The 26,711-nt window shown below is 39.4% G+C and overlaps 1 protein-coding gene across 2 annotated transcripts in view; it reads right to left on the bottom strand.

Annotated features, from left to right (window-relative positions):
* Positions 1-20,974, bottom strand: part of si:cabz01090165.1 (uncharacterized protein LOC100333421 homolog) — a 285,056-nt gene extending 264,082 nt beyond the window's left edge. For both annotated transcript variants that reach the window (XM_037540221.1, XM_017701981.2), the window contains exon 1: positions 20,281-20,974. The gene's annotated coding sequence lies outside the window, so the exon portion shown is untranslated. The remainder of the gene's footprint in view (positions 1-20,280) is intronic.
* Positions 20,975-26,711: the final 5,737 nt, after the last annotated feature.

The following is a 26,711-nucleotide window of genomic DNA, read 5'->3' as shown; positions in this document are numbered from 1 at the left end:
AGTGAAATGATGCAATGATGTAGCTAATGTCTGGTAATCCACGTTTACATTGGTTTAGTGATGCCACGGAAACAATCAAAGCACAAAACAACCAAATACATTCAGTTTGCTTATGCACTGGTCGAATAAATGAAAGCAGTGTAATCCACTATTCAATAAATGTCAATCAATCTAGAACCAATTGCTAAATGGCAGTGCAAACTAGCAGAGAGGAGCTGCTTAGCATTAGATTAGAACAGGCTCAATTCTGACTAGCACCAGCTTAACAGATGCAAGATTAGATGACAGTGATGATAGTGGAGGAAGTCGAGTGGCTGGTGTTGGAGTGACAGAAAGCTGAAATTAAAACCTTTCTTGTGGCATCTGTAGTCTCCTAGCTAGACTAACGCTAACCAGCTCCTCAAGCCTAGATAGCTTATTTAGTGGCCTACAGATCCAAACATCACAGTACTGCTCTGCTGCTACATGTGCAGACAAAAAAAACTCTTGGGAACAAAGTCGAATAACTGGCGTCAGACTGACAGATGTAATATAAGTTAGCAGGCTCGAGGTTACACCCACTGCAGTACAGGCTCGGTTCCAGCTAACTGATACTCAAATAACACCTGCTAAGAGGATAGAGACACAGAGATGGAGTGACAGCCAGAATTGAACATGTTCTGTTGCATTTGGACTGTTATCTGTTGCTGAGCCACTCTTCAGTATTTTCTGGTTCTTGCTAGAGCAGCAGAACACCAGCAGCCTCTTTATTTGATTTGTCAATTTTCCTTTTCTCAGTAAGGGCTTGTTGACAGCTGCATATCCTTTCAAACTCAGCACTGAGTCATCTTCTCACAGTGGACGAATGGACAGAAACACCTGTAGATTTCAGATCTGAAGTGGCTTGATTTTCTTCTCTCTCTCAAAAATCGAAGCTATTTATCTGATGGGGTCAATTTTGGCGATCCACCAGGTTTGGCAACTGGTTGTTATGAGACTTTTTTCTCTATATCTTTTTATCATTTTTTGCACTCCAGTTTTGAAACTCCTGTTTTTTTTCCCCACTTTTTCCCTTTTATGCTCTCCTTCCAAATATAATTGGATTACCTTGTATCTAATTTCTCAGACTAATTGGACACACTAAATTGTGAGTGTGAGTGTGTGTGTGTGAAAGTATACATCTGTCTGTCTGGCCTGCGATGGACTGGTGACCTGTCCAGCGTATAACCTGCCTTCCACCCAATGACTGCTGTGATAGGCTCCAGCTCTCCCCGAGACCCAGAAGGATAAGTAGTTTAGAAGTGTGTGTGTGTGTGTGTGTGTGTGTGTTTATCTAATTTCCCCCTGAAATCTCCTGAAAAATCCACTTAATAATATAATAATCAAATAAATGAAAAGTGGTGTTTGACTTTTGCACCACACTGTATACTACACACACCTTCAAATGTGTCATTAAAAATCATCATCATCGTTGACCGCTTAATCCAGTTGGGAGAGCAGAGAATCCCAGATGACCCTGTCCCCTGCAACTTCCTCCAGCTCATTCCCAGGGACCCCAAGCCACTCCCAGGCCAACATGGAGATGTAATCCCTCCAACGGGTCCTAGGACGACCCCGGAGCCTTATCCTGGTAGGCTGTGGCTGGTACACCCCCACCGGGAGGCATCAAGGGGGCATCCGCATCAGATGCCGAACCACCTCAGCTGGCTCCTCTCAATGTGGAGGAGTAGCAGCTCTACTCTGAGCTCCTCCCGGATGGCCGAGCTCCTCACCCTATGAAATAGAGCATAGCCTGCCACCCTGTGAAGAAAGCTAATTTCCGCTGCTTGTATTCACTATCTCATTGTTCGGTCATTACCCACAGCTCACGACCACAGGTGAGGGTCAGGATGTAGACCGTCTGGTAAACAGAGAGCTTTGCCTTATGGCTCAGCTCCCTCTTCACCACTACAGTCCAGTACAATAAAACATACAAAGTTGTTTTTCCGTACCTGAATTTCCAAGCACAGTGAACTTAACTTGAACCCACAGATGTTTTTGCAGTATTTGCAGTGATTAAGACTGGTGGATATTTCCTTGTCACGCATCTTCCAGCATGTCATTTGCTCAAAACACACTCAACACACAAAGTGAGAGTGGAGAAAATGCTCAACCTCAGCTGAATCCACCATCATTCTGTTTACTGTCCTCCTAACACTCAGCACCTCAGCACATGCTAATGACATGTAAATCTCGTCTGTGTATTTGTTGAGCTTCATGTAATCCAGCAACCTTTCAACAAATGTAATCTTCTTTTCCAAAGACCCATGCTGATTTTAAGTCATCCTCACGTGTTATAACTGTTATACTGCTGATGATAAAAAAACATGAAGCAAACCCCTGTAATGCAGTAAGCTCCCCTTAAAGTATGACTCCATTAAGCCTTAACCTTGAGCTCTTTGATTTCCATCCCTCAAAAATACATTACAGAGAGTCTTTCTTAAGGGTTATAAATCACTTAAATTAGGCCTGTGACAATTATCACATAACTGCCTGATGTCAACTCTTTAAGCTAGCTGGAATTGCACACATATAAAATGCACAAAAACACTTTTAGCTTGAGAGTAACGTGTGATAATGCTAAAGACAACCAATGAAAAACAAGTACAATGAATGGGGATAAACAAAAATGGAAAAAAAGCAAAGTAAAGTATTCTGGGTAACTCCACCCCAGGTCTATGATATATTTTAAATATATATTAAAACTGAGTTTCTAATGTTTGAACTGACAATCATATCAGTCAACAAAAATGGGTTAAGTATAAACTCATGTGGAAATTGTAGCCCTTTAAAAAATTGTCCATAAAACTGTCATATTGTTCAGTCCCTACTACACACACATACATATGTCAGTACAACCTTGTATTAGCTACAAAGCAAAGAAAGCAAGAAAGCTATTCAGCAAATTTGGCTGCTAATTATGTATTCACAGTTTCATACTATTAGAAAGAAAGAAAGAAAGAAAGAAAGAAAGAAAGAAAGAAAGAAAGAAAGAAAGAAAGAAAGAAAGAAAGAAAGAAAGAAAGAAAAGAATTCCCAATAGGATCTTCATTAAATCAGTTAATGCGAATGAATGAATGTGTTTCACTGTTGATTCGCTACCGCTCAAACTGTTTGAATGCATCCGTGCTGACTAGCAGGACACCATTAGAATTTTTTATTACAATTTCTCATTTTCATTATTCATTTTATCTGTTAGATATCGATACTCACTATCGGATCAGATAGTGTTAGATATTGATACTGCATTGTCATTTCTATTAATGCCAATCTAAAAATTACTTGATTAACATAATTTATAGGGACAAACCAGCTGACAATGACAGATGTTTCACTAGTTACTATAGTTACTAAATATAATTATTATTAAAATGTTATAAATGGCATTGATTTCTTAACCCATTTGTTCAATAAATATATGGAAATTTAAATGTTGTGTGGTTGTTGCCTAGAACTGCCCTTACTTATTATGATTTACTGCAGAAATCTGGACAACTGCAAAAAGATTGAACCTTTTTTCACTGTAGTGAGGACCCCACTCCTGGCACATGTGGATACTACTGAGTGATAAGACACCATTTTTGAACTCATGTTGAAGTATAGCTGTACATTAAACTATACAGCACTAGATTAGAACATAGTGCAACACTTTTTAAGTCACCTGTTTCTTCCATTCAGTTGTTTTAGTCGTATATTAAATTGAATATAACAGATTCTTCATGCCTTCATGTTTATATTGTTGTGTCTGTGTCCTCACTATGTTCATGCTCTTTATATCATGGATTTTTTTTTGTAAAGCATCCTTAAGCATGAGTGCTATCTAAACAGGAATTATTACAATAATAATTACTATTATTATATCTGAGTATGAACAAGGTCCTTGAGTCAAGAAAGGACAAACACATGCATAAAAGCATGAGGTGAAAGGAGAGAAATAAAGATTAACTGTCTTAATTATAATTTTAACTACTAATATCATAAAGATTTACATGGCTGTGTTTCGTTCTCTGCAGCAGTTCTAAACATCCCCAGTGTCCTCAATCATATTCTTCATTACCAGAAGCAAATGGCATTCTGATCGTAACTGTTTACACCCTCATCACTTTCACTGCTGTTTTTTCTCCTGTTTATTAACCCTTTAATGCAGAGCTAAAAGGTGTTCTCTGCTACTGATTTCTCAATACTGTTACTGCAATTCATTTTAAATGTAAATATATATGCAAAAGCAAATGACTTAACATATGCAGATCATGCTTCTGCACACTGTATTGCAAAATTACTGTTTAGCTGCTGTTTAAAAAAATTGAAGGTAAAATATATATTATGAAATATTATATTATGCACAATATATATTTTGTTACATTTTTCTCAATATGTTAAAATCAGTAAGCAACTAGAAACTTGCAGAAAATGCCAATGAATACCATATATATGACTGTATGTAAGAAATTTACTTTTTGTATTTGTATTCTTTAGGACAATACCACAGCAAGCAAACAAATGAGCCTGCATGTGCTTTATTTTGTTTTTAATGCTAATTTGATTGAACAGAATAATCAATTATATAGCAATATGATAAAGCAATATGTGTTATATATATAATATATACAATATATATGTGTGTGTGTGTGTGTGTGTGTGTGTGTGTGTGTGTGTGTGTGTGATAGGAAACACAGCTTTATCCATTTTCCTATAACCAACGAAGGCATACACACACACCAGCTTCTCTAGAGGCCACTTTTAATGAGTTAATGGGACAAAGACAGAGGACTGAATGTTGTAAGCCTTTTGTACCAGTCTCAGGCACAAATTAGACACATTTTGCCCATGTTTTGTACAAAACTGGCCAAAAACCGAGCCTAAATGCACAGTCTATAAACCGTGTACACAGAAAATGCAAAGTGCAAGATGTGCCTCTGCTTCTCATGCATATGCAATTGAGGGAGGACTGTTGAAAACATGGAAGGACCATAAAATGTAGGTAGAATAACCTCAAACAGGTTCTAAAAACAAAATAACACTGTTTAAACTTTCAGGATCATGACAATGGAATCCATGTTACTCATCGTTATCTCTCCATGACCAAACTTTTATTTACTGTGCTGTCTTGAGCTAGTTGACGCCTCCCTTCTTTCTTTTATTTTAAACCCTGCACCTCATGAGTGTGCAGTAGATGGAGCTACTTCCAGTAGAACACTGGATGATAAAAACTGTGAGAACATTTTGCCCCTGTGCTCATGTACACCTGTGGCTGGTTGCACCAGCTGTGAGTTCGTTCAAACGTAGGCTAGTTGTAAAGTGTTTACCAAGTTCAGGTATTACTAAATCAGAACGGGTTGCACCACAAACTAGTTAACACTGAGCTTAGTTGCTGCTAAATATGTCCATCTCCTCCTGAGCAGGTGGATGTTTTGGGGAAACCATCAGAAACCACATAAAAACATGACTTTTGGTTAACTAAGCTTAAAACTCTAAACGCTATATGCTGTGATTTTACTTACAGCTCTAATCATTGCCCTGGTTTAAACCCCAAGTATGAAGATAAACACCCACAGCTTCACCTCAGTGAGACTCATCAGCTGTACAAACAGCTAAACTGAGACTGCTTTTGTGTCGTTTATCCAGAAACTGTTGTTTAAAAAGCTGCATATTTGGTTTTCTCAGGGAAATACTACAGAATAAACAGTGGCTGTAGATAATTAGTTTTATTCACTTTAACCTACACACATCATTCTTTTCCATGCTGGATATTTATTTCCATTGAAAAAGTCAGAGTCAACTGCCGCTGCGTTTCCATGGCAGCAGGTTTAGTGAACACGGTATTGTCATGTTAAAGCGACGTACGCATTAGTTAGTAGTTACTAGTTAAAACGCGACTTGGATTTGCAGTGCAACCAAATTTAGTTAAAGGACAGTTTGAAACTAACTAGTGTAACTAAGAACTTAAATATAAACTTACGCCAACCTGGTGCAACCCAGTCCTGGTCTCTGAAAGCACCTCTGATGACATTAGGCATGATGGGGTTAAGCAAGAATATGAATGTGTGACTATGAGTCATTTTTGAGAGGGCATCTCTGGAGGATATCACAGAAAGAGAGAGTTGAGAGTGGGATAGAGAGATGACAGAGGAATGTGAGAAATGAAAGAGTGAGAAAAAAGGACAGAGACAGAGAGAGAGAGAGAGAGAGAGAGAGAGATTGACAGTGGTATTTGGCAAGAGCTCCAGCAACAGAGGCTTCATGTGGTGTTTGGGTCAGAGTTGAAGGAGATGAGGAAAAAGTTAGCATTGTGTAAAGAGTGATTTCAGGCAGCAGCCATGCTCTCTTGCTGAGAAAGGAAGTGAGGTCATCGAAAGGGAAGACAAGATTAATTGCCTATTTACAGCAACACTTCCAGGAGACTGTCAATACACAACAGCCAGCAAGAAGTTATTCTCAGGCTGAAGTGCTTAATATGGACTATGGGCCATTTTAGAAACTCTGAGATTCAAACTCTGAAATCCTTTTTGTTTAGCCCTACATGTGTCCAGATATTTTTGGATATATATATATATATATACATATTTTTTTATCTGCATGTTTTGCCTCCCATTTACATGAACACTTTACCTGAAAATATGAACACACATCATCTAGAAGAATCCTTCATTTCGTCAAGCATGTAGTGAGTTCAGTGTCGCTCCAAAAGTGTTTTGTGCTGCTTGCTTATTTCCGGTACCGCAGTCTGATTCACACATGTGCAGACTGAAAAATACCACAAGAAATCAGAGTAAAAAATGTGAGAAATGTGAGAAATGTGATGACTGAGCTTAAATCCGGCTCTATTTATTCGATTTCTTAATCAGATTTCAAGACCTTTTGATTAGGTGTTTAGCTCTGCATGTATCATTGGTTGCTTAGCGACAGACAAGACCATTGATTATCGTACCGACCTCTATCGAGTAGTTTAGTATTTTCCAGCTGTTGTAAGATTGTAAACAACATCCTAAAATAAGATAAGATCTGATTCTGTAATATGGATTTGTAAAAAATCTTATCTTGATCTTGCCAGATCTCAACTTAGGACTAAAGATAGGATGTTTCTGCAATACAAACTCTGAATGATGCATAAAAATCATCAACTAAGAGGCATCATAAAATAGTGTATATTACACATATGCTTGAAGATGATTCATGTGCTCAAGGGGGAATGTTATGGGAAATTTCCATTTACATATGCATCTTCACCTGTAAACAACATTCATAAGTCCACAACAAGAAAGATGGTATTCATCCAGTACACTGTGTAGAGGCTTTTTTGTCCTTCCAGCAAGTGTGTCCATTTACTTACATATGATATTTAATAAATGGACTACAAGGTGACTAGCATCGCTAATTATAGATGCATAATACCATAGTGCTTTGAGGAGTAGCTTCATTTATCATTTTGCTGGCCAGCATTCAAGGTTTCTCTAATAACCTGGAAAACTTGGGCTGTTTTCTGTAGGTAAGTGGTTCTGAATGTGCTGACTATCAAACAGCATTTCGCATTCATAAACCTGTAACTCTTTGTGTCGTGCCCAGCAAAGACACTCTTACATCCACACAGAGATTGCTTTTTGCTGATTTTCAGAAAGTGGTCTTTATGAAGTGGAAGGAATTCTTTTGATAAGTGTTTGGTCCAATGAAATTGGCAGAATTTGTAAAATTTACATAAAGCAATTGGACTGCGAGATACCCGCCAAACGGAGATAAAAAAAAAATTCCAAACACTGGGAGAGCACAAACTCGAAAATACAGCGTCTGGCTACGCAAGACTACTTCACAAGCTGATACCAGATGTCACCATGATGGACTACAGAGTGGCACGAGGGGATGGATATACTGTCTCTCCAAATAGACCTGTCCATCACCCAGCTACAGTCTAGTCAGCTACTCACCATAGAATGCAGCATTCCACCTTAGCATCAAAAGCATCTCTCCTTAGCAATCAGCCAACGTATACTCAATCAGCTCCAGCTTAACCAACTCGTGCAAACTTGACCTGCTCTGACTCTCAGCTGCACTTTATTATTTTGGGCCAGTGATTCAGCCACATCCAGTAATGCATGCCAGTCTATTTACACTAGTGAGCATTTGCCTACAGCAGAAAGAGAAACATCTCTTGTGTGATCTTGAGTGATGGGAATTCAGAGCTATTCAGGTGTAGCCAAAAACAGTGAGAGTTAGGTTTCTAAATTTATAAGGTGACATACTCATTATAGAAAACGTGGGAGCAGACTGTTCACTACCTGCAAGATGAATGTGAGTGCTTTTTGGTCATGTGCTTTCTGTCTGGCTTCTGCATTAATGGTAGGGGAACATTGGGTGGGTTGTCACATCTTTCACTCTGGTTCCCAGAAGCTCAGAATTGCCTGCATGAAATCACTGACAAATCATGCAGATGTTTTATTGGTATGACGACATATTATGTTTTGAATGCACATATTTTTTTTTTTTTTTTCAAATCAGCCCCATGGGTTCATACCTCATACAACCACACTGTATATAACACCTTTCCATTATTTTAAACTCTATAATGAGTTTTGTTTCTCATCAAAAAGCAAATAAATGTGAAATCAAGATCTAAGTTATCAGTTAACTGCTTAACCCATACTAAGGCTTATTATTCAGCAGCTACAGGGACTTCAATGCAAACTGGCTAAGCTATTCTCAGGTTATAGAAGTGTATCATAACAATTTGAGCCAATAAAACTGGTTTGCTCAATATCACAGAAAATTCATATTTATGCATAAACAACATGTGTAAGAGCAGAAAAGCCACCAATGACAAGTGACAACCATTTCAATCATGAGTGTCACAATCAAGAAAACACAAGGGCTACTATGCTAAAGGGTTGGCCACTGACCTTCATAGTTACAAAAGGGCGCAAACATGAAACGGTGTCCTTCGAATTAATAAAACGAAACAACCATATAAAAAATTCACTTTGTGGTATGAACAAAAGAAAAATCTCCTGCAGTGGGTCAACCAACTCCTCACCATCCAGCCCTGTGTTCCCACATTAATCTATGCATATTTGTAGATCCCTGGAGGCTTTGAGCAGTTAACAGATTTGAAGTGTCCATAATGAATGAGTTACATGTTACACATGGATATGGACATTTGGACATTTTATACAGGTAACATTGCAGACATGGTACCGCATCATAAGCAGTCACATAATACTAATGCAAGACGACCTCTGAATGACTCCTAAACCTAGTACTCAAACTACAGTGCATTAAGTTCCATCATTATTTTTAAAAAGCGGACGCTGCAGTCTTTGAGGCCTGACAAAGTGCGTGCATTCCCTGTACAGCTTTAAACTAGTCTGAAGCTTTGGTTGAAACCTGAATACAGCATGGGTAGTTTATCTCACAGCATCATGTTTGGAGGGCCAACCTGACCTGAGACTTGCAAAACTCTGTCTGGACCTGACCAGACCCAAGCCTGACTGTCAAAATAATTCATTTTCCAAAATGAATTTTAAATGTAAGTAATTTGTTTATCAAGTAATGCCTTTTAACAACCTCCATAACATTTCAATGTGGATAAGCTTTTCATACTGCTGATATATCTAGAGGTTAGCCTTCACCTGGTCACTCTTTAATTTCAATTTCTTTACATGACAGGGCGTCTTACATACCTTACATCTGATCATATAACAATTACTTCACAAACAAATGAAAGCTCTACTTGGCTGCACTAAACTATCCTCTCCAGAATCAAATTGCTGTTTATTTCCCATGCAACCATTTTCTTACAAGCGTGGGCCTCGTGGTGCTAATAAATTCCATCAACAACATGTGTGGGTGATTCCAGCATATCTGATTAGAACTGTTTTAAAAGGGAATTCCAGTGGTTTGATGTGATTTGAGGAAAAATGCTCTATTCTAGACTAACTTTCTGAGTCAGAGCTGTTTAAAGTGATGGTGAGGAACCAGACGTCCAAAGAGTTCAATGCCTCTAAAAGCTACAACGTATTGTATTACACAAAGTGGGTATGAATAAATGGATAAACAGATAATAGTATTTTATAGACATTGTGACTCAAACCCAACAGATTTTTGAAAAATCTGGTCCAAATCTGACCAAATCCAACATGAGCCTAGGTCCAGTAGGGTTTGGATGAATATCTCAAGCTCTAATTCCATTTACTTGCCCTTACTTTACTGTATGGAACATAAACATAGAATATATTGCAATGTATTGTTGACAATTTCCAAACTACTGTGACATATCTTCACTTTATTTTTGTATAAGTGCAAGAGTTATGAACAGTTTATCCACAGACTGTGTATGTAACAGTGAAAACAAAAACACATTAGTTCCTTAACCTCCACCTCCGTGTGATCTTTGTATTGTTCTTTGCTGCTTTTAAGTTCAAACGCTTGTAAGGAATCCTCTGTGTTCAAATACACCGGTGTGAAGCAGGGGTATCAAACACACAACCAATTACAAACCCGGTCCGCAGTTATGTCTCATGCTCGAGACGGGTCTATTTTTACCGTCCTGCCAACAAACAACCCTCCCTACTGTTCACACAACAGTGATTGAGATAATTGGCCGGCGTTTAGCTAAGGAGTCATTCAAAGCCTGCCACTCTTCACACCGCCATGCCTTGTGGCCCACTGGCATTAGGAACAGTATGGGGTTCCATCCATGACCATTAGCCGTTAGCCATTCAGATTCTCCGAAAATCGCCCAGCATGGGGGCCCTCCAAAGCTTGCGCTCGAAGCGATGTGTTTACATTGCTGATGTATGGCGATTAGAGTGAGTAAAAGCCAGAGAGAGAGAGAGAGAGAGAGAGATGGACCATGGAGCTAAGAGGAAAGAAAGAGGCATTAATAAGAGGAAGAAAAAAGAGAAGTGAAAAAGGTCAGAAGAGCACATTAGACAAGATGTAGGTGGAGGGCGGAGAAGAGATGAGGAAAGCCTAGATCAGATGTGAAGAGATGAAAGGAGAGGAAAGTGGAAGAAAGGGGAGGCAGGTAGAGCCCAAACCATATATCATTTCAATCAGTGAATGACTGTTTAACCCTTGTGTTATGTTTATGTTTGGGGTCCTGTAGATCCCGGACCCTCTGTATGATTAAATAAGTAAATAAATAAATAGTTTTATGTGGCTGAAGTGATTTCATGATCTTCCCTTGTTTTCCGAGAGCTTTTAATAAATAGTCCACTACAAATTACAGAAAATCATCAGATTTTTTCAGAGATCCCTGCTATTAAACAGTTAAACATGCTTGGCTTCTCAACGGTTTGAATCTATGTTTGGAACCATAAACACTCACAGACCCCTTTGCATGGGTCCTTTGCATCATGTAATTGTTCTTCAAATTGATGGAGAATGTGCTGTAGATGGTCCTATAGAACCTTTTTGAAAAGGGTTCTATATAGCACCAAAAAGGATTCTTATACTGTTCCGATGTCATGCAATCCTTCTATATAGAACCAACTATAGCTCATTCTTCATCAGTCTGAAGAACCCTTTCACAATGCAGCGAACCCTTTAATCATGCAAAGGATTCTGTGAGTCTTTGTGGTTCTATATAGTAAATATACCATTTTCTTTACTAAACAGCCCAATAAGAGCCATCATTTTAAGAGTGTAGGTTTTAAAGGGGAATTCCACAAAGCCATTCACATGTAAACAAAGTAAACCAGGCTGGTTTGATGTGAAATGTTCAATAATAGAGAAACATATTCTCTTTTCTTAATTGATATTGATGATATAAAAGTATAGTCATATTACTTACTGTCCAAAATGAGCAGTGACCATATAGCTGCTGTTGGAACACAACCTTGTATCTCCAGTTTTGTGGTTTTTCAGTTTTTGACATGTTTAGAAAATGCCTGTTGTCCTTTACATTGCATGTAAATCTCAGGATGAATGGACCAAAAGAAATGTCCCAAAATGACTTGGAAACACGTCTGGTTCCATTGACTTACATTAAAAGTCAAGCGGGTTTTTCCTTCTCCTGTATAGTTACCATTTTGGAGATATGGAGATATGATGCTTTCTTAGTTATTATATGTAATGTTGATGATAGGAAAACAAAACCTCTCTGTCATCAAAAAAATACAGTTTAGGCTAAAAATACAGTTTAGGCTCAAATCTTTCTCAACTTTATTGTAAAATGAAATCTTAGGCATCAGAGTATTCATAACTATTTTGCAACTTTGCTTAATAACTTCTTGTGATACAGCCTTTAGAGACATTAAACCTTTCAGACTGCGAACAATTCTGACTCTGTAATTTTGTCTAGAACAGAACATTTCGCATCAAACCACTCCGAATAATTTCATTTTAACCAGTTCTTCACACAGAACTTTGGAAAAATCAAAAGAAGAAAATGCAATTACTTTTGCATTTACAACATTAGGGCCACTAGTCTGATCTTTAACTAAATCAAATTATGCTGATGTCATCAGTTATCTGAATCTTTAGCTCTACAAAATCACTATGTCACAAAATGTTCATATCGCTCGAGGCCTACAAGCAAAGAGAGAAGGCCTAAAGAAGGTAAGAGAAGCTGTTACAGGGTAGGAGATGGACTAATATAAGGACAAAGACTGACATTTCTGTCTCTGAATGAGGATCTAATACCTGCAAAGCTGATTAGTGCATGTCTCACTCTGCTGAAAGTCTATTCCCCTGTCTGCATCAAATGAGCTGAGACACGCATGTGATGTGTTGACTAAATTACCTGTGAAATCCTGCTGAAAGCCAGCCTCATATGGTATGAGTGCAACTTCCAAAGCCATTATTATACAGCACAATATCATCACCCATCTCCAACAACACTCCAGGTAGACGATGTCTGTTTATAGACAACTCGCTGACTTTTAATGTCAAAAAGCTGACTTTTAATGATAAACTACAGAACTCCGCAGAGACCACCATTTAATTTATAGATTTTTCTGTCAAAATTAATACTTGATAATAAATGATACCTTATTATTTAGAATTTTGCAGCATGAGAAAAATCTTTTTTAGCAGAACCACTGAACAACAACACTGAAACTGGATACCTGTGTTTTGAAGTACATTTTTGTGGACTGATGAGCCTAAATTCGAATTTGGGATTAAGCAGAGAATGCAACCAACTTCAAAGACTGAACTTCCTGCAAATTCCTTGGAAAAACTGAAAGCAATACTCCTGAACAGAAAGTAAGCTGTGACAAATTAAAGAATAAACTTAATAGATGTTTTGACTGGAAGTGATATAAATAAATGTTAGTCTATGACTTTTGCACCATACTGTAGTTCCATCAAACCCTCAAAACATGAAGGCTATTATGCTGTAAAGGCCATCACACCAGGTCAACTGGCCCAAAATAGCTTGGATGCAAAAATACTGGACAGGTATTGGACAAAATTCAGAAATTGGACAAAATTCAAAAATACTGAATAAAACAGACCAACAATAAACCAAGCCACCAATCATAAGCACTCAATTATGTACCTTGAAAGCAAACTGCCAATCAGCTTTTGTCTTTTTGTTTGCGAAGTACAATGCAAATAATTATAGCATACTTTACTACAAAGTTGTAAGCAAGTTGACCTCTTTTAAAACATTTTACTCCAAGATTTTAAGCTGTCAGAAGAGAAATTTACAGACTTTACTTGAAATTAATTTGTTAACTTACTTAGTAAAAGTTAGGAAGCTGATTTCCTTACGTTTTCAAAGTAACTCTGTGTGTTAAGAGTTTAATCTCAGCCTACTGAGTGCTTAAAATAAGCAAAAACATATAGAGAATGTAGACAGTTGGGATAAGTTGAACATTTTGGAATTATATGGCTGTTTTGTGTACCTGCTGTAACCAAGTATTTTGACCAATTCATCCATACAAAACTGCTTCGGTTTAATGTTCATGTTTTTCATAGCATTTTAAAGTGATTGAGGTTGGGACCTTTTTGCATAATTGTCATATTAAGTTTTAGATTACAGACAAACTCCCTGATGTTTCTGCTGAAGAATTTCTTTATATAATAAAGGAATGATTGCAAGCCATCCTGGCCTTGAGGCAGCAAAGCATTCCAACACTGGGAACCTCTGCGACAACCTCCCATGAACACCGAGCTTATTCAATATTTATTTATGGCAGACTCATGAACACAGACATTGTGCACTGCAAGAGATGCCTGCGGATCCTAAGCTGTTATTGTAGGGTTATGTTTGAGGTTTCTACAGCATGACCTTGCACTGGTGATAGTACTGAATTTCCTCCATTTGCAAACTATCCGTCTGCCTATGGACTGACGGAGACCCAAGTCTTTAGAAATGTGATAATAATCATACCAGTCTTCTAATCCTCAACATCTTTTCCCTTTTGATTGGGCCATGTTAAGATTAGTCATGTTATGTTGTACTAAGCAGGTAACACAAGTTGCATGTTTCTACCTGCTAGATCACATCAGCTTGTCAATTCTGAAAAAACACTCCACTCCAACTGCCATTTAGTTTACTAAATTATTTTACAGGTACACATATTTTTTCCATGACCTCAACTGTGCTGTTTGTTAAATGAAACCCAGATAATCTGCAGTTTTCTGGGAAGCGGGGGGGTTTTTCCCAAATTCTCCCCAATTTAGTCACATCCAAATCCACCCACTAGTTAGGACTATCCTAATCACACGATACCACCAGCACTAGGAGGGTGAAGGCTAGCACAGGCTTTCTCCGGGACCTGTGAAGTGCCACCACATCTTTTTGAACTGCCGCTCGTGCAACGCCAAATCTGTTATGTCACCTAACAGACGCCTGCGCTGACTAGCATCATGTTGAGTGATGGGGGGAAGAGGTGGGGTCGTCCTACCTACCCAGAGAGAGCATGACCAATTGTGCACTCTTGGACCCCTGACCACAGATGGCTGTAGCATCCCCAGAGATTGAACTCACATTCTCATGATGATGGAGCCAATGCTTAGATGGTTGCACCACCCTTGTGGTTCTGCAGTTTTGAATCTGGTCTGATTAATTTGTTTACCTGGCCAAGAAAGTGTGGATCTGTTGACTATGATGACAGTATGGATCAAAAACCTGTGCGCTATTGCAAAATATTTCTTGACTCGTGGCTTCTTTTCTGTGTGTACAATCCTTCAGGGAGAAGTGGGGGCAGATATGTCTGGAATGCTGAGATTTCTGATTCTGATGGTTCTTCAAAACCAAACAAACAAAAAACTTACCACAGAGGTTTTCAATCCAAATCCAAAGCAGGACACCATGCACTGCATGGTTTTATGTTTATTCCTACTCTGGCACACCTGATTCAACTCATGATGAGATTGATTATGACCTGATGAGTTGAATCAGGTGTTCCAAAGTAGGAAAAACACAATGCACAAAGGATTGTGTGGTAGAGACTGTCTAATAGGGTTCATCATGGGGCTTGGGGCAAACAATCACACACTCATTTAAGGCCTTCGATGGTCAGGACCTGTCAGCATTGAAGGACCTTCTATATTATGTGTTCCAAGTGTAACATTATGTTAATGTGTATATATATATATATATATATATATATATATATATATATATATACATATATATATATATATGTCTGTGCGTGTGTGTGTGTGTGTTTAATGTGGGTATATTTTAAGTGATCTGTTCCTGGGAGGACACTGTGAACAGTTATTCCTGGCTTCCTATGTATAGGTTAAGAACATTTGGCAATAGTCCAGGCAACAATGTGCCTGAGGCAGCCTATACAAACACGGTCATTTTCTAGGTCAAGCAGGTCAACTTGGCGTCTGTGAACCATGTTCACAATAAAGAACAAAAGATCACTGCTATGGACACACACAGTTTTGTTACTTAAGGATTGGGTAACTTAAGTAATAACTTAGTAATAATGCTAGCTTGTGCTGCAATTCAAGTAATTACTGAATAATAAGCCTTATAAGGAGTTTGTATGGAATTTTAAGAGGTTCATTCATATTTCACCTACTGGAACATTCCTTCAATATAGAAATAAAAAATAACAAATAAATACAACTAAATGTCTGTCAGCTTTCATATTGTTGCTTTTGCTGCTAATATTATGGCCTAGGCTTCCAATTAGTGTCTGGAATAACCATTGCAACCACTAAGAAATGTTTCTACCAATCAAAAACATAAAATGTTTCTTCAACCCCAATACCCACGAAAGGTTCTAACTGAGGTGCAAGCTGAAAACCTGCAAAATGGTATTAATATGAATGCAGTCGATGTTATCTTCTGCACTGAAAATCAAGTGAATCATTTCAACGCAATGTCAACATTCGTCTTATGTCTGTACTGTTATATCATCACTGTAACATCAAAATTATAAATAGTTTATTTTTTTTACTACATCTGACAGCTAGAAATACTTTAGGGGGACAATTCATAGACAATCATTACTTGAAAGAACAACATATTATTAATGTGAGTTGTCAAATTATTAAAATGTTTAATTGTATTATTTTGTGGAGTTGATTAATTACATTCCTTCTATTTATTCATACAAATTTAGCCCTTCAAAAAGATTTACCAACATAAAAAGCACTGCATTTTGCTATAGGTATATGAGTGAAGAACATACACTTGATTGTAAAGTATTTATCCATATGAATAATTAAATGATATTATTTTCAAAAAAACATTATTTGTACAACTCACACAAACTACCAGTGAAAATCACTTGGTTTCCATAGTTGATAACCTTCACCAAGAGGACTATCAGTTGAACTCTTTAATAGCTGTATTTGAATGAGAGGGCCACGGTCACAGAGTTGCACCAACAGCTAGTGAGCATCAGGGTTTCAGCCTGCACTATTATGGACGTGGTCAAAACAAGAAAAGCCAATGACAACAATAAAAAAAATCTGGTAAAAATGGACAGCATTAACATGTTATTACAATGTTATAACAACATTATTATTCTGGTTAGGCCCTTGAGCCTTGATCTGATTTTTCATGTATTAATCTTCAGATTCATTAACTTTCATGAATTATTCTTTGACTTAAGAGTAAAGAACTGAAATGGGGACCCACATATGAATCTTTTGGATGGAAGGTTTGAGGGGCTAAGAAATATTTTTGTGCTTCTCCTATAAAGTTATCATTTTGTAGATATGAGCGTTTGTTACAACAGGAACAAATGCATTATCAGCTCTCAGCAGGACACAGGCACGGGTGGCTGCACTGGGCCAACACGGCGGTGTTTATGGTGTTTTCGTGAGAAACAGAGGTAGAGGAGTATTGTGCATGCCTCGCGGTCACCCCATGCCCAGTAATAGACTCCCACTTTCTAATTCCCAGCGTGCTGACAGAGGGGACAAGTCATGCTGAGGGACTTTCCATGCTGTGTGGGAGAGAGAGAGAAATCAGGAGACTGGGAGATGAGGAAGGCCTAGTTTTCATGTGAAGGAGAGAGAGAAAGAAGCCAGATGCTGGCTTTAGGGGCAGAGAAAGAGAGGAATATCTGACGGCTGCCTCAAAAAATGCTTACCTCCAGCAGAAATCCACACATAAACTTCTGCTCTAAGCGCAAACATACATAGAGCAGTTGTTGAGCACAATGGCATGGGAAATTTGACAATGATGAACTATTTAAGTCTCTCTTATACATTCATATACAGAGGAACTTTTGACACCACAAAACTGCAGCTGTGCTTTTTCCATTGGCCATCACTCCAATGCCTAAGGTTCCACTGGTATGATTTTTGGTACCAACTGAAGACCTGTAGCAAAGAACCTAATGGCACTTAAGGGTGTTCTCCTGTGTCTTTGTTAACACTTGCAGCTGAAGCCAACAAAGTGGCTAAATCCTTTATTATAGTTCCAAGTGAAGATAATATGTCCAAGCACTATTGCATGACCAGTAAGCACACCAGACAGTACACTCTCAGAAAGGGTACGAACCTGTCACTGGGAACTTTATATAGCACGAAAAAGTGGCTCTTCTATTGTTACAAGCTTGTCAACAATAGAAGAACCCTTTTGGTGCTAATCAGCTAATCAGCCAATCACATGGTCACAACTCAATGCATTTAAGTATGTAGAGCTGGTCAGGACAGCTTGCTAAAGTGCAAACTGAGCATCAGAATGGGGAAGAAAGGGGATTTAAGTGACTTTGAACGTGGTATGGTTGTTGGTGCCAGACGGGCTGGTCTGAGTATTTCAGAAACTGCTGATCTGCTGGGATTTTCATGCACACCCATCTCTAGGGTTTACAGAGAACGGTCCAAAAAAGAGAAAATATCCAGTGAGCGGCAGTTGTGTGGATGAAAATGCCTTGTTGATGTGAGAGGTCAGAGGAGAATGGGCAGACTGGTTCCAGATGATAGAAAGGCAACAGCAACTCAAATAACCAACCAAAATCTCTGAGGAATGTTTCCAACACCTTGTTGAAAGTATGCCACGAAGAATTAAGGCAGGTCTGAAGGCAAAAGGGGGCCTTTTACTAGCAAGTTGTACCTAATAAAGTGGCTGGTGAGTGTATAAAACACTTTCTAAAAAGGTTCTATCTATCCATCTACAGCACATTCTGCATTAATCTGAAGAACCACTTCACCATGCAAAGAACCCTTTAATCAAGCAAAGTGTTCTGTGAGTGTTCATGGTTCTATATATATATTCTGATAGAATTTATCATTGTAATTTCATATTAGCACAAGTAGTCCAAAAAGTTAACTACAACTACCAAGCAAAGCAGTTAACTAGTCAAATTAAGCATTTTACAGGGGCACCAAATGACCAAAATGACAATGACATCTTTAATCAAGGTTATTATGATAGATCCAGCTGAACACAATGAAGCAGAACTACAACTATATGTTCTGTTCGGTCCATTTTGGTCAGTCTTGCTTTTAAATGTGGACAGAACGGCAACAGATATGGACATTAACACACTGCCATTGGCACCGACAGGGTGTGGCACAAATCTAGCCAACTTTAACTCAAAAATTCTTAGGCATCCAAGCCCAAGAGCTCAGAAGACTAATGTGTGTTATAGTTCACGCTGTGCTCTAACAAATGTAGCCCTGTTGGTTTGTCTTCATGTGCCAGTCTATCAATATTTGGCAAGCGAGCTCAGTATTGAGTGTCTCAGTAGTAAGGCCGTCATGCTCCTGACAACACAGCTAATTGCTGCATGTTTGCAGCAGACTGCAAATGTAAAAAGCTGTCAGATTTCTGTCAGACATGACCTTCAAAATGTCATCATAACCTGTAATCATGTTTGTCTGATTACAGCGCATGACAATGTGTAAAAGAGACAGAGTAAATTTTTTTGCATTGTATATGAAAATAAAACGTGAGTAAAACTAACTGAACCATTAGCTTATTGTTCCTAGTACCGACCACTATACACTTAATACCGAAAGCCTATTCACAGTCAAGGCCGCATAAAATCCCTCCCTCACAGTGCCCACATTTGACAAAGAGAACAAGACAGACAAAGATAGAGGGTGAGAGAGCTTACAAGGCAATGAAAAAGATTCATTCAGAGATGGTGCAGTCCAGTATTAAAATGATGGACGTCCTATAGGTATAACACTCATGAATGCCAACAGTCCAGCATAATGAATGGCCACTCAACATAAATCCCACTATCAGCAGCACTGCTTAGGTGATACCCTGTGGGCAAAAGTGGAACAAAATCCCTTGGAGGTCCAGCCAGCCCCTTGCTCAAGGGAGCAAGAGGAAAAAGCCAAAAGGGCTTTGGCGCTGTCCATGGTGCTGAAACCTATTAGTTGCTAAGACTGTGCAGAAACAGCGCCCATTTATCTTCTAATAGGACTACAGCGTGCGATAGAACCCTCAACAGGGCATTACATTTGGTTACCGCGGTCAGCTCTGCGGGCAAACCCATCAGTCATCGTTTCCCAAATCACGTCCGTTCATTAATAGAGGCGATTTCCACAGATGTTCCATTACGCCGTGTATTTGTGCATTAGGAGCAGAGAAAACGCGGAGTATCAGGCAAGACTGACCTTTCAGGCTCTGTTAGCTGCAAATCACGAGAAATTGAGTTGCATCGCCGCTAATATTAGCGTGTCGATAAGAACAAGTAGGGCGCACAATTATTCACCTACACGCGCGCGCGCGCGCACACAGCAGGCACGCGCTCCACACACACACACTCACACACACACATATGTACATATATATATATATATATACATATAGATGCCTGTGGATGCTGTCAAGTCTTTAGAAATGGGACAAACACTAAAGAAAGACAGAAAACCGTGAGCACGTCTTACCTTTCCTCGCCGGACTGGAGCTTCTAACTTTCCTCTTCTTCAGCTAGTTCCGTCCCGAGCGCGCGAGCGCACTGTCCGAGCCATGCAGCGGCTCTCTCAGCCCCGAGTCTGGCACTTCCATCCACACACACACACACGCGCGCGCGCACTCACACACACATCCACCCTCACACACACGAACAAGCAGCGTCCGTCAAAACGCAAGGGGCGAAGGGAAAGTGTGTTGCTGAAGTGGGCGCGAGCTAAGCTAGCTCTGAGTCATTGCCGGGCGCTCGCACATGCACACATACACTCACGCAGGCATACACACGCGCGCGCACACGCACGACGTCCTTGACGAGAATCCACCCCGCGCTCATCAGACGGAGGGAAGCTCCTAGAAGGCGCAGGCCGTCGTACACACATCCGCGCACGTGCGCTGGTCAGCCGCACTTTCAGCCCAAAAACGAATCAAAGTCGTGCGGCTTTCGCATGATCACGCCCAGCCAAACGAGCCTCGGAATGCCCCCCACCCTCGGAAAACCAAAAAGTGGGGTAAACTGCTCGCTCCGTGACGGCGGACGGAGCTCCGGCTGGAGGAATGAGCCCGCGCGCCAAACTCGCCGTGATTCCGCTCCGTGCGCTGCTACGAGGGCGCGGACCAGACTGGCAGAAAATACACCCACAATTCCTCTGCGGGGCTGCAGCGCTTCTGCTCCAGGTTCAGGAAAGGAGCCCGCCCCTCCCCCCTGCTACCATTGGCTGGTAGTTTTAGAGCATCCTACGCTTTGATTGGATAGTAGTTTGCAGCCTTCTTTTGCCAGGATTGGCTGATAGTCTGTGCTGGGGTTAATGAGTTTGTATTCTAGCAACTAACCAACTGAAGTATGTGGTGGCCTTAGTAATCTGACCAGTGACTATCCTGCGATAATGATGCCTTTGGAATCACCATATGGAGAAGCGGCTTGGAAAATGGATGGATGGATGGATGGATGGATATTATCCATAACATCAAAGCCACCTCCTTGTTTTTACGCTCATTGTCTGTTTTATCAGTTCCACTTACTGTATAGCTGCACTTTGTAGATCTACAGTTACAGACTGTAGTCCATCTGTTTCTCTGATATTTGTCCCCTTTTACCCTGTTCTTCAGTGGTCAGGAGCCCAAATATTATTTGGGTGGTGGATCGTTCTCAGTAGAGCAGTGACACTGATGTGGTGGCGGTGTCTTAGTGTGTGTTGTGCTGGTACAAGTGGAGTTTTCAAACGCTGTGTCCGCTCACTGTCCACTCTATTAGACACACCTAAGTTCTTGGTCCACCTTGTAGATGTAAAGTCACAGGTCACAGGACACTGTCCACAGGACGCTGTTGGCTGAATATCTTTGGATGGTGGGCTATTCTCAGTCCAGCAGCGACACTGAGGTGGGTGATCCAGTCGTACCAGCACAACACACAATAACACGCCACCACCACATCAGTGTTACTGCAACGCTGAGCATGACCCACCACCCAAATCATACCTGGTGGTCCTGTGAGAGTCCTGACCATTCAAGAACAGGGTAAAGGGGGCTAATAAAGTATCAGAGAAACAGATGGACTACAGTCTGTAATTGTAGAACTACAAGGTGCACCTATACAGTAAGTGGAGCTGATAAAATGGACAATGTAGAAACAAGGAGGGTGGTTGTAATGTTATGGCTGATTGGTGTGTCAGGTTACATTTTGCTTTATTTTTTATTATCGACTTTTATCTCTGAGGTCATCTCAAACAAACTGTGTAAGCTGAGAAAATCTGCAACAAACACCACCTTCAGCATCACATCGTGGAGGCTTGTGACAGCATTTCTCCAGAGATTCTCATGCAGTTTCATAACGATTGGATCCTGTGCCGTCAGCTCTGTGTTCAGCACCAGGGACAGCGTATTGAACACGTCAAATAGCTGTGCATCACAGGCAACGTTCCCAGTTGTTTTTTTGTAACTTTCTGTGTTGATACCTTTTGAACCAAAAGAGATATTTCAAATCTGGTTGTGGCAATCGATTTCAGAGACAAGTCTGGTCTTCTTTGATCTGCTACATGACCACCTTCCCATTAGAAAAAACTTGCCCTTGATCCAATATGGCAGCATTCACCCCTTACTTACTGGGGTATTTAGATCTGACATTTTCCCTTCTGTTTCTGAAATAAAATGGTGTCCTGTGAATTTTGACTCAACCTGTGCTTATTATTTTGTATTTGGTGATCAAATCTCAAGGACGGTCAATTACACAGGAAAGAAAAGTCCCATATTATTCATCATTGATTTAAGAATAAGTTTCCTTCTCCTTTCAGAGATAAAATATACAAGTGAAAGAAAAACAAACATGCATTCAGACAGGTGTACTGCACAATATAGTTAAGCCATTAACACCCTGCTATGCTCTGTGGCATGTATAAAAATGAAACCTGTAATTGGAAATCGAGATGGAAAGCATTCATTCAGTGGCTGTGATATGTGAGAACAACTCTTCCTCAGGTGACAGCGAATGCCAATGCAGAACACGATCAGACCGTGTCAGCAAAAACAGAGTCCATTCACAATAACACAGGGATATTAATTCAGGCTTAAAGTGCAAATGCACATAAAAAACACAGACACTGATCTACAGAGATGTGATATGTTCAGGTGAGTCATCCTTCACCATATTCTCCACAAGTGCGAGAGCGTGTGTGTGGCATACACCAATAGAACAGTACAGGCCTAAATGCCTGATTCTGACAGTGGGGAGATCGGGTGGCTCTGTTTCTTGGCATGGTTTGGATCCACTTGTACACTTAGAGGAAAAGGTAGATAATATGCTTTGGCTTTTACGTTTACCAGACCTCAGCTTTATTGAACATTTCAAACTCATGGTGGCGCAACACCTTAAAAAGACACCGTATGGTGGTTGGTGTTGTGCAGTGGGTAACACCTCTGCCTTGTACGCTGTAGATTAGGGTTCAATCCCCTGCCTGGGTAAGCACCCTATACTATACCAATAACAGTCCTTGGGCAAGATTCCTAACACTACCTTGACCTACCAGTGTAAAGTGATCCAATTGTAAGTCGCTCTGGATAAGAGCGTCAGCCAAATGATAGAAATGTTACTTTTTTTTCCCTTTAACCTCTTATTCTCCAGGGTATATATTGCTATATTATAAAATTTGCTTTTAGAAAAATCATTTTTACAGAGCAGATCACTGAAGAGATGGCATCCGTTTATAGTTTATAGCCCAGATTTGTGGAAAAATGTGTCGACTTTCAGTAGAAAAAAAAATTGGGAGTTCAGCTTCTTTTATTATAAGGGTGTAAAATGACATCACCATCTATTTGACTGGAAAGAATGGAAAGCAGACAGTTATAGCTCTCAGACAATGCCCACCTTCTGAATGTAGCTTATGAAATATGAAAGTTATGAAGAATATGACGAAATGCGTTTTGGAACCAGCTGTGGTCTCAAGGAGCTGAAAAGGTTAATTTGTTTGCCACTAATGCAGCAACATAAATTCTATTTGTGCTCTTATTCCCGCATTATTTATCAACTAGAAAATAGAATGAATGTAGTCTCACAACTCACCTGGGGCTATTTTACTGCTCCGTCCATGCTTGAATGTTGTGGGCAATGATGTTTCTGAATGTCATGATTTCCAACCTTTTAGGTGGAACCCAAGCTAGAACAGAAAGAAAACTAGCCATCAATCAACAAGCAAATATTGATTTTATGCTAAGAAATCACTGAGCATGTCAACATACTCATCCATAATTCACAAAAGAACCCAACGATGATGCATTGAACTGTGTAATGTTTGTACAAGATCACATGTAACCCAGAACTGGATGTAGAAACCTATGGGAAGTTGTTTTGTGGCTATATCTTTCATTATAAGCATGCCTTTCACAACAGAAATGCCAACATCAGTTTAAAAACACATAAAAAAATGTGGAACATTGCTTCAAAGTGCAAAGTGATGCCTGAAGATGTTACTAGAATGAAAGAGAGCTATATGGGAGGTCTAGATTTCATGTGGGATTCCAAGAAAGTAGACTAAAACTCAGAATAATGCCAATACTCTTGATCCAGCAAGGTAGGGAACATGAGAGGCATCTAAAAGCTAACAAAACATGAAGCCAGGAGAGAGTAGTGGTGATACTAAGCTGGGTGAGTGAGTGGAATGGGGCACTGAGGTCCTTTACAGTGTGAATAGGTCACCAGTAGCGCATATCACTGCAGAAACAGGGTGTCAAACACACTGTTGTTTTTTTGGTAGTAGTAATAATAATATGCTATTAATCAAATTTTTTGTCAGATCAAATGGTGGAAAGATGTTTATGCTTTATTTATTTTATAATATTGCACTAATATAATGACACACCGATAGCATTGCAATACTAAAATAATATTGTTACATTAATATCAATATTAGTAATTACATTTAATAAAACATCCAAATGATGGTGTTAAAAGTTTTGTTTTTAAACAATGACAAGAATCATTGTGTAGTAGGATAAGATTTGTTGATAAAACTTGGAAGTACAACAATAACAACAAGAACAAATACATAACTAATAATAACAATAATAATAGCAACAACAACAACAACAATAATAATAATAGTTTAAATAGTGTTTTTCTTTAGTCTTTTCACTGCTACTACTACTACTACTACTACTACCACTGGCCATGTATCATTATTATTATTATTATTATTATTATTATTATTATTATTATTACGACATTGTTTTTCTTTTGTTCTTGCATTTTTCTTTCCCCAACAAATTGCGACAAACCCCGCCCTCCTGCGCCAGGATTGGCTCATACCATATCGTCTCCTACGCTATGATTGGCGAGTAGTTCATACTCACAAGAGGGTGAAAACGAACTACTCGCCAATTCTAGTGCAGGAGAGAAAATATAAGCCAATCAAAGAACAGAAGGGTGACTCTACCAGCCAATCCGAGGCCAGGGGGCGGGGCTTGAGCTCTGCCCAGCGACAGTGCGGAGAGTTGTGCTGCTCACCGTGTCAATGAAGCGGATTTTATTTAGAGGAGCTTGTTGAGGCGTCCAAGTGCTGCACGTACAAGCCTGAAATGAGGCTCAGCTGAAGCTTCAAACATGCAAATGTGGAGGGAGGGAGGGGGAGAGACAGAGACCCTCACTGCCCGTAGTCTTAACAACACGCTTTTAGAGCTTATTTTATAGCAAAAGCCATTAGTTAGCAAACGAGTCTGTTATAGTGCTGACCTCTTACTATAAACGGCAAGATTTAAAACCAAAGACTGGCCTGTGGTCAAAACCGCATGAAATGCCTGCGTGTCCTGAGAAAGAGAGAGAGAGAGAGAGAGAGAGAGAGAGAGAGCACTATGTGTAAAGGGTGTGTGTGTACGCGCGTGTTGGGAGAGGTGGTGTTCTTGAATTTAAATTAGTGCAAATACAGTGCGTGAATGGAATTGATCCCTGTTTTTAAACGTGCCTCGCATCTTTATTTCCATCTATAGAGTGAGGAAAATTGGAAGTCAGGGAGTCAGGCACAAATTAAAAAAAACTTTTATTATTATTAATAGAGGCATGTCCGCAGGAGAAGTGAATGTAAAATGCAATATTTCCATATTTCCATCTATCTATCTATCTATCTATCTATCTATCTATCTATCTATCTATCTATCTATCTATATGCATGCACACACACACATTATATATATATATATATATATATATATATATATATATATATATATATATATATATATATACATATACATAACACACACACACACAAACACACATATATCACACAATATCATATACATACATACACACACATGTATACATATGTAGTGTTTAACAACCTATACAAGCAAACAGGTTATGAAGGTTCACCTTCAGTGTCAGTTATTTACATTTCTTTACTATGTGGACATGATGCTTGGGTAGCAGTAAGAGTCCCTGGGAAGACATGGACACATGTCCATTCTTAAAGATCAGTGAATATTTGAAGTGATGCTACAGAAGAACCACTTTTAGTTCCCTGAAGAACTCATCATCATCATCATCATCATCATCATCACTTTTATTTATACAGCGCCTTTCCCATGCTCAAGGACGCTTTACAATCAATTCTATAACTTGGGAGCTACTACATTGAATGATCAACCACCCATAGAAGTCCATTTAAATCTAGGAATATGAAGAAGACCTAGATTTTACAGGATGGGACATATAGATGAAGATGCTCTGCCAAGTATTGAGGGGCCAGGCTGTGCAGAACTTTATATGTTTTAAGGAGAACTTTGTACTGAATACAGAATGTAATGGGCAGCCAATGAAGACTCTGAAGGACAGGGGTGATGTGGTCATTCTTTTTTGAAAAGGTGATGATCCTAGCAGCGGCATTTTGAACATACTGTAACTTAATGAGCGTTTTGACAGGGA

Source organism: Pygocentrus nattereri, chromosome 7 (genome assembly GCF_015220715.1).
Source record: "Pygocentrus nattereri isolate fPygNat1 chromosome 7, fPygNat1.pri, whole genome shotgun sequence".
In the NCBI taxonomy this organism is placed as follows: domain Eukaryota; kingdom Metazoa; phylum Chordata; class Actinopteri; order Characiformes; family Serrasalmidae; genus Pygocentrus; species Pygocentrus nattereri.
Note: the sequence above shows the minus strand (reverse complement) of the source record. Positions and strands in the feature narration are given on the sequence as shown.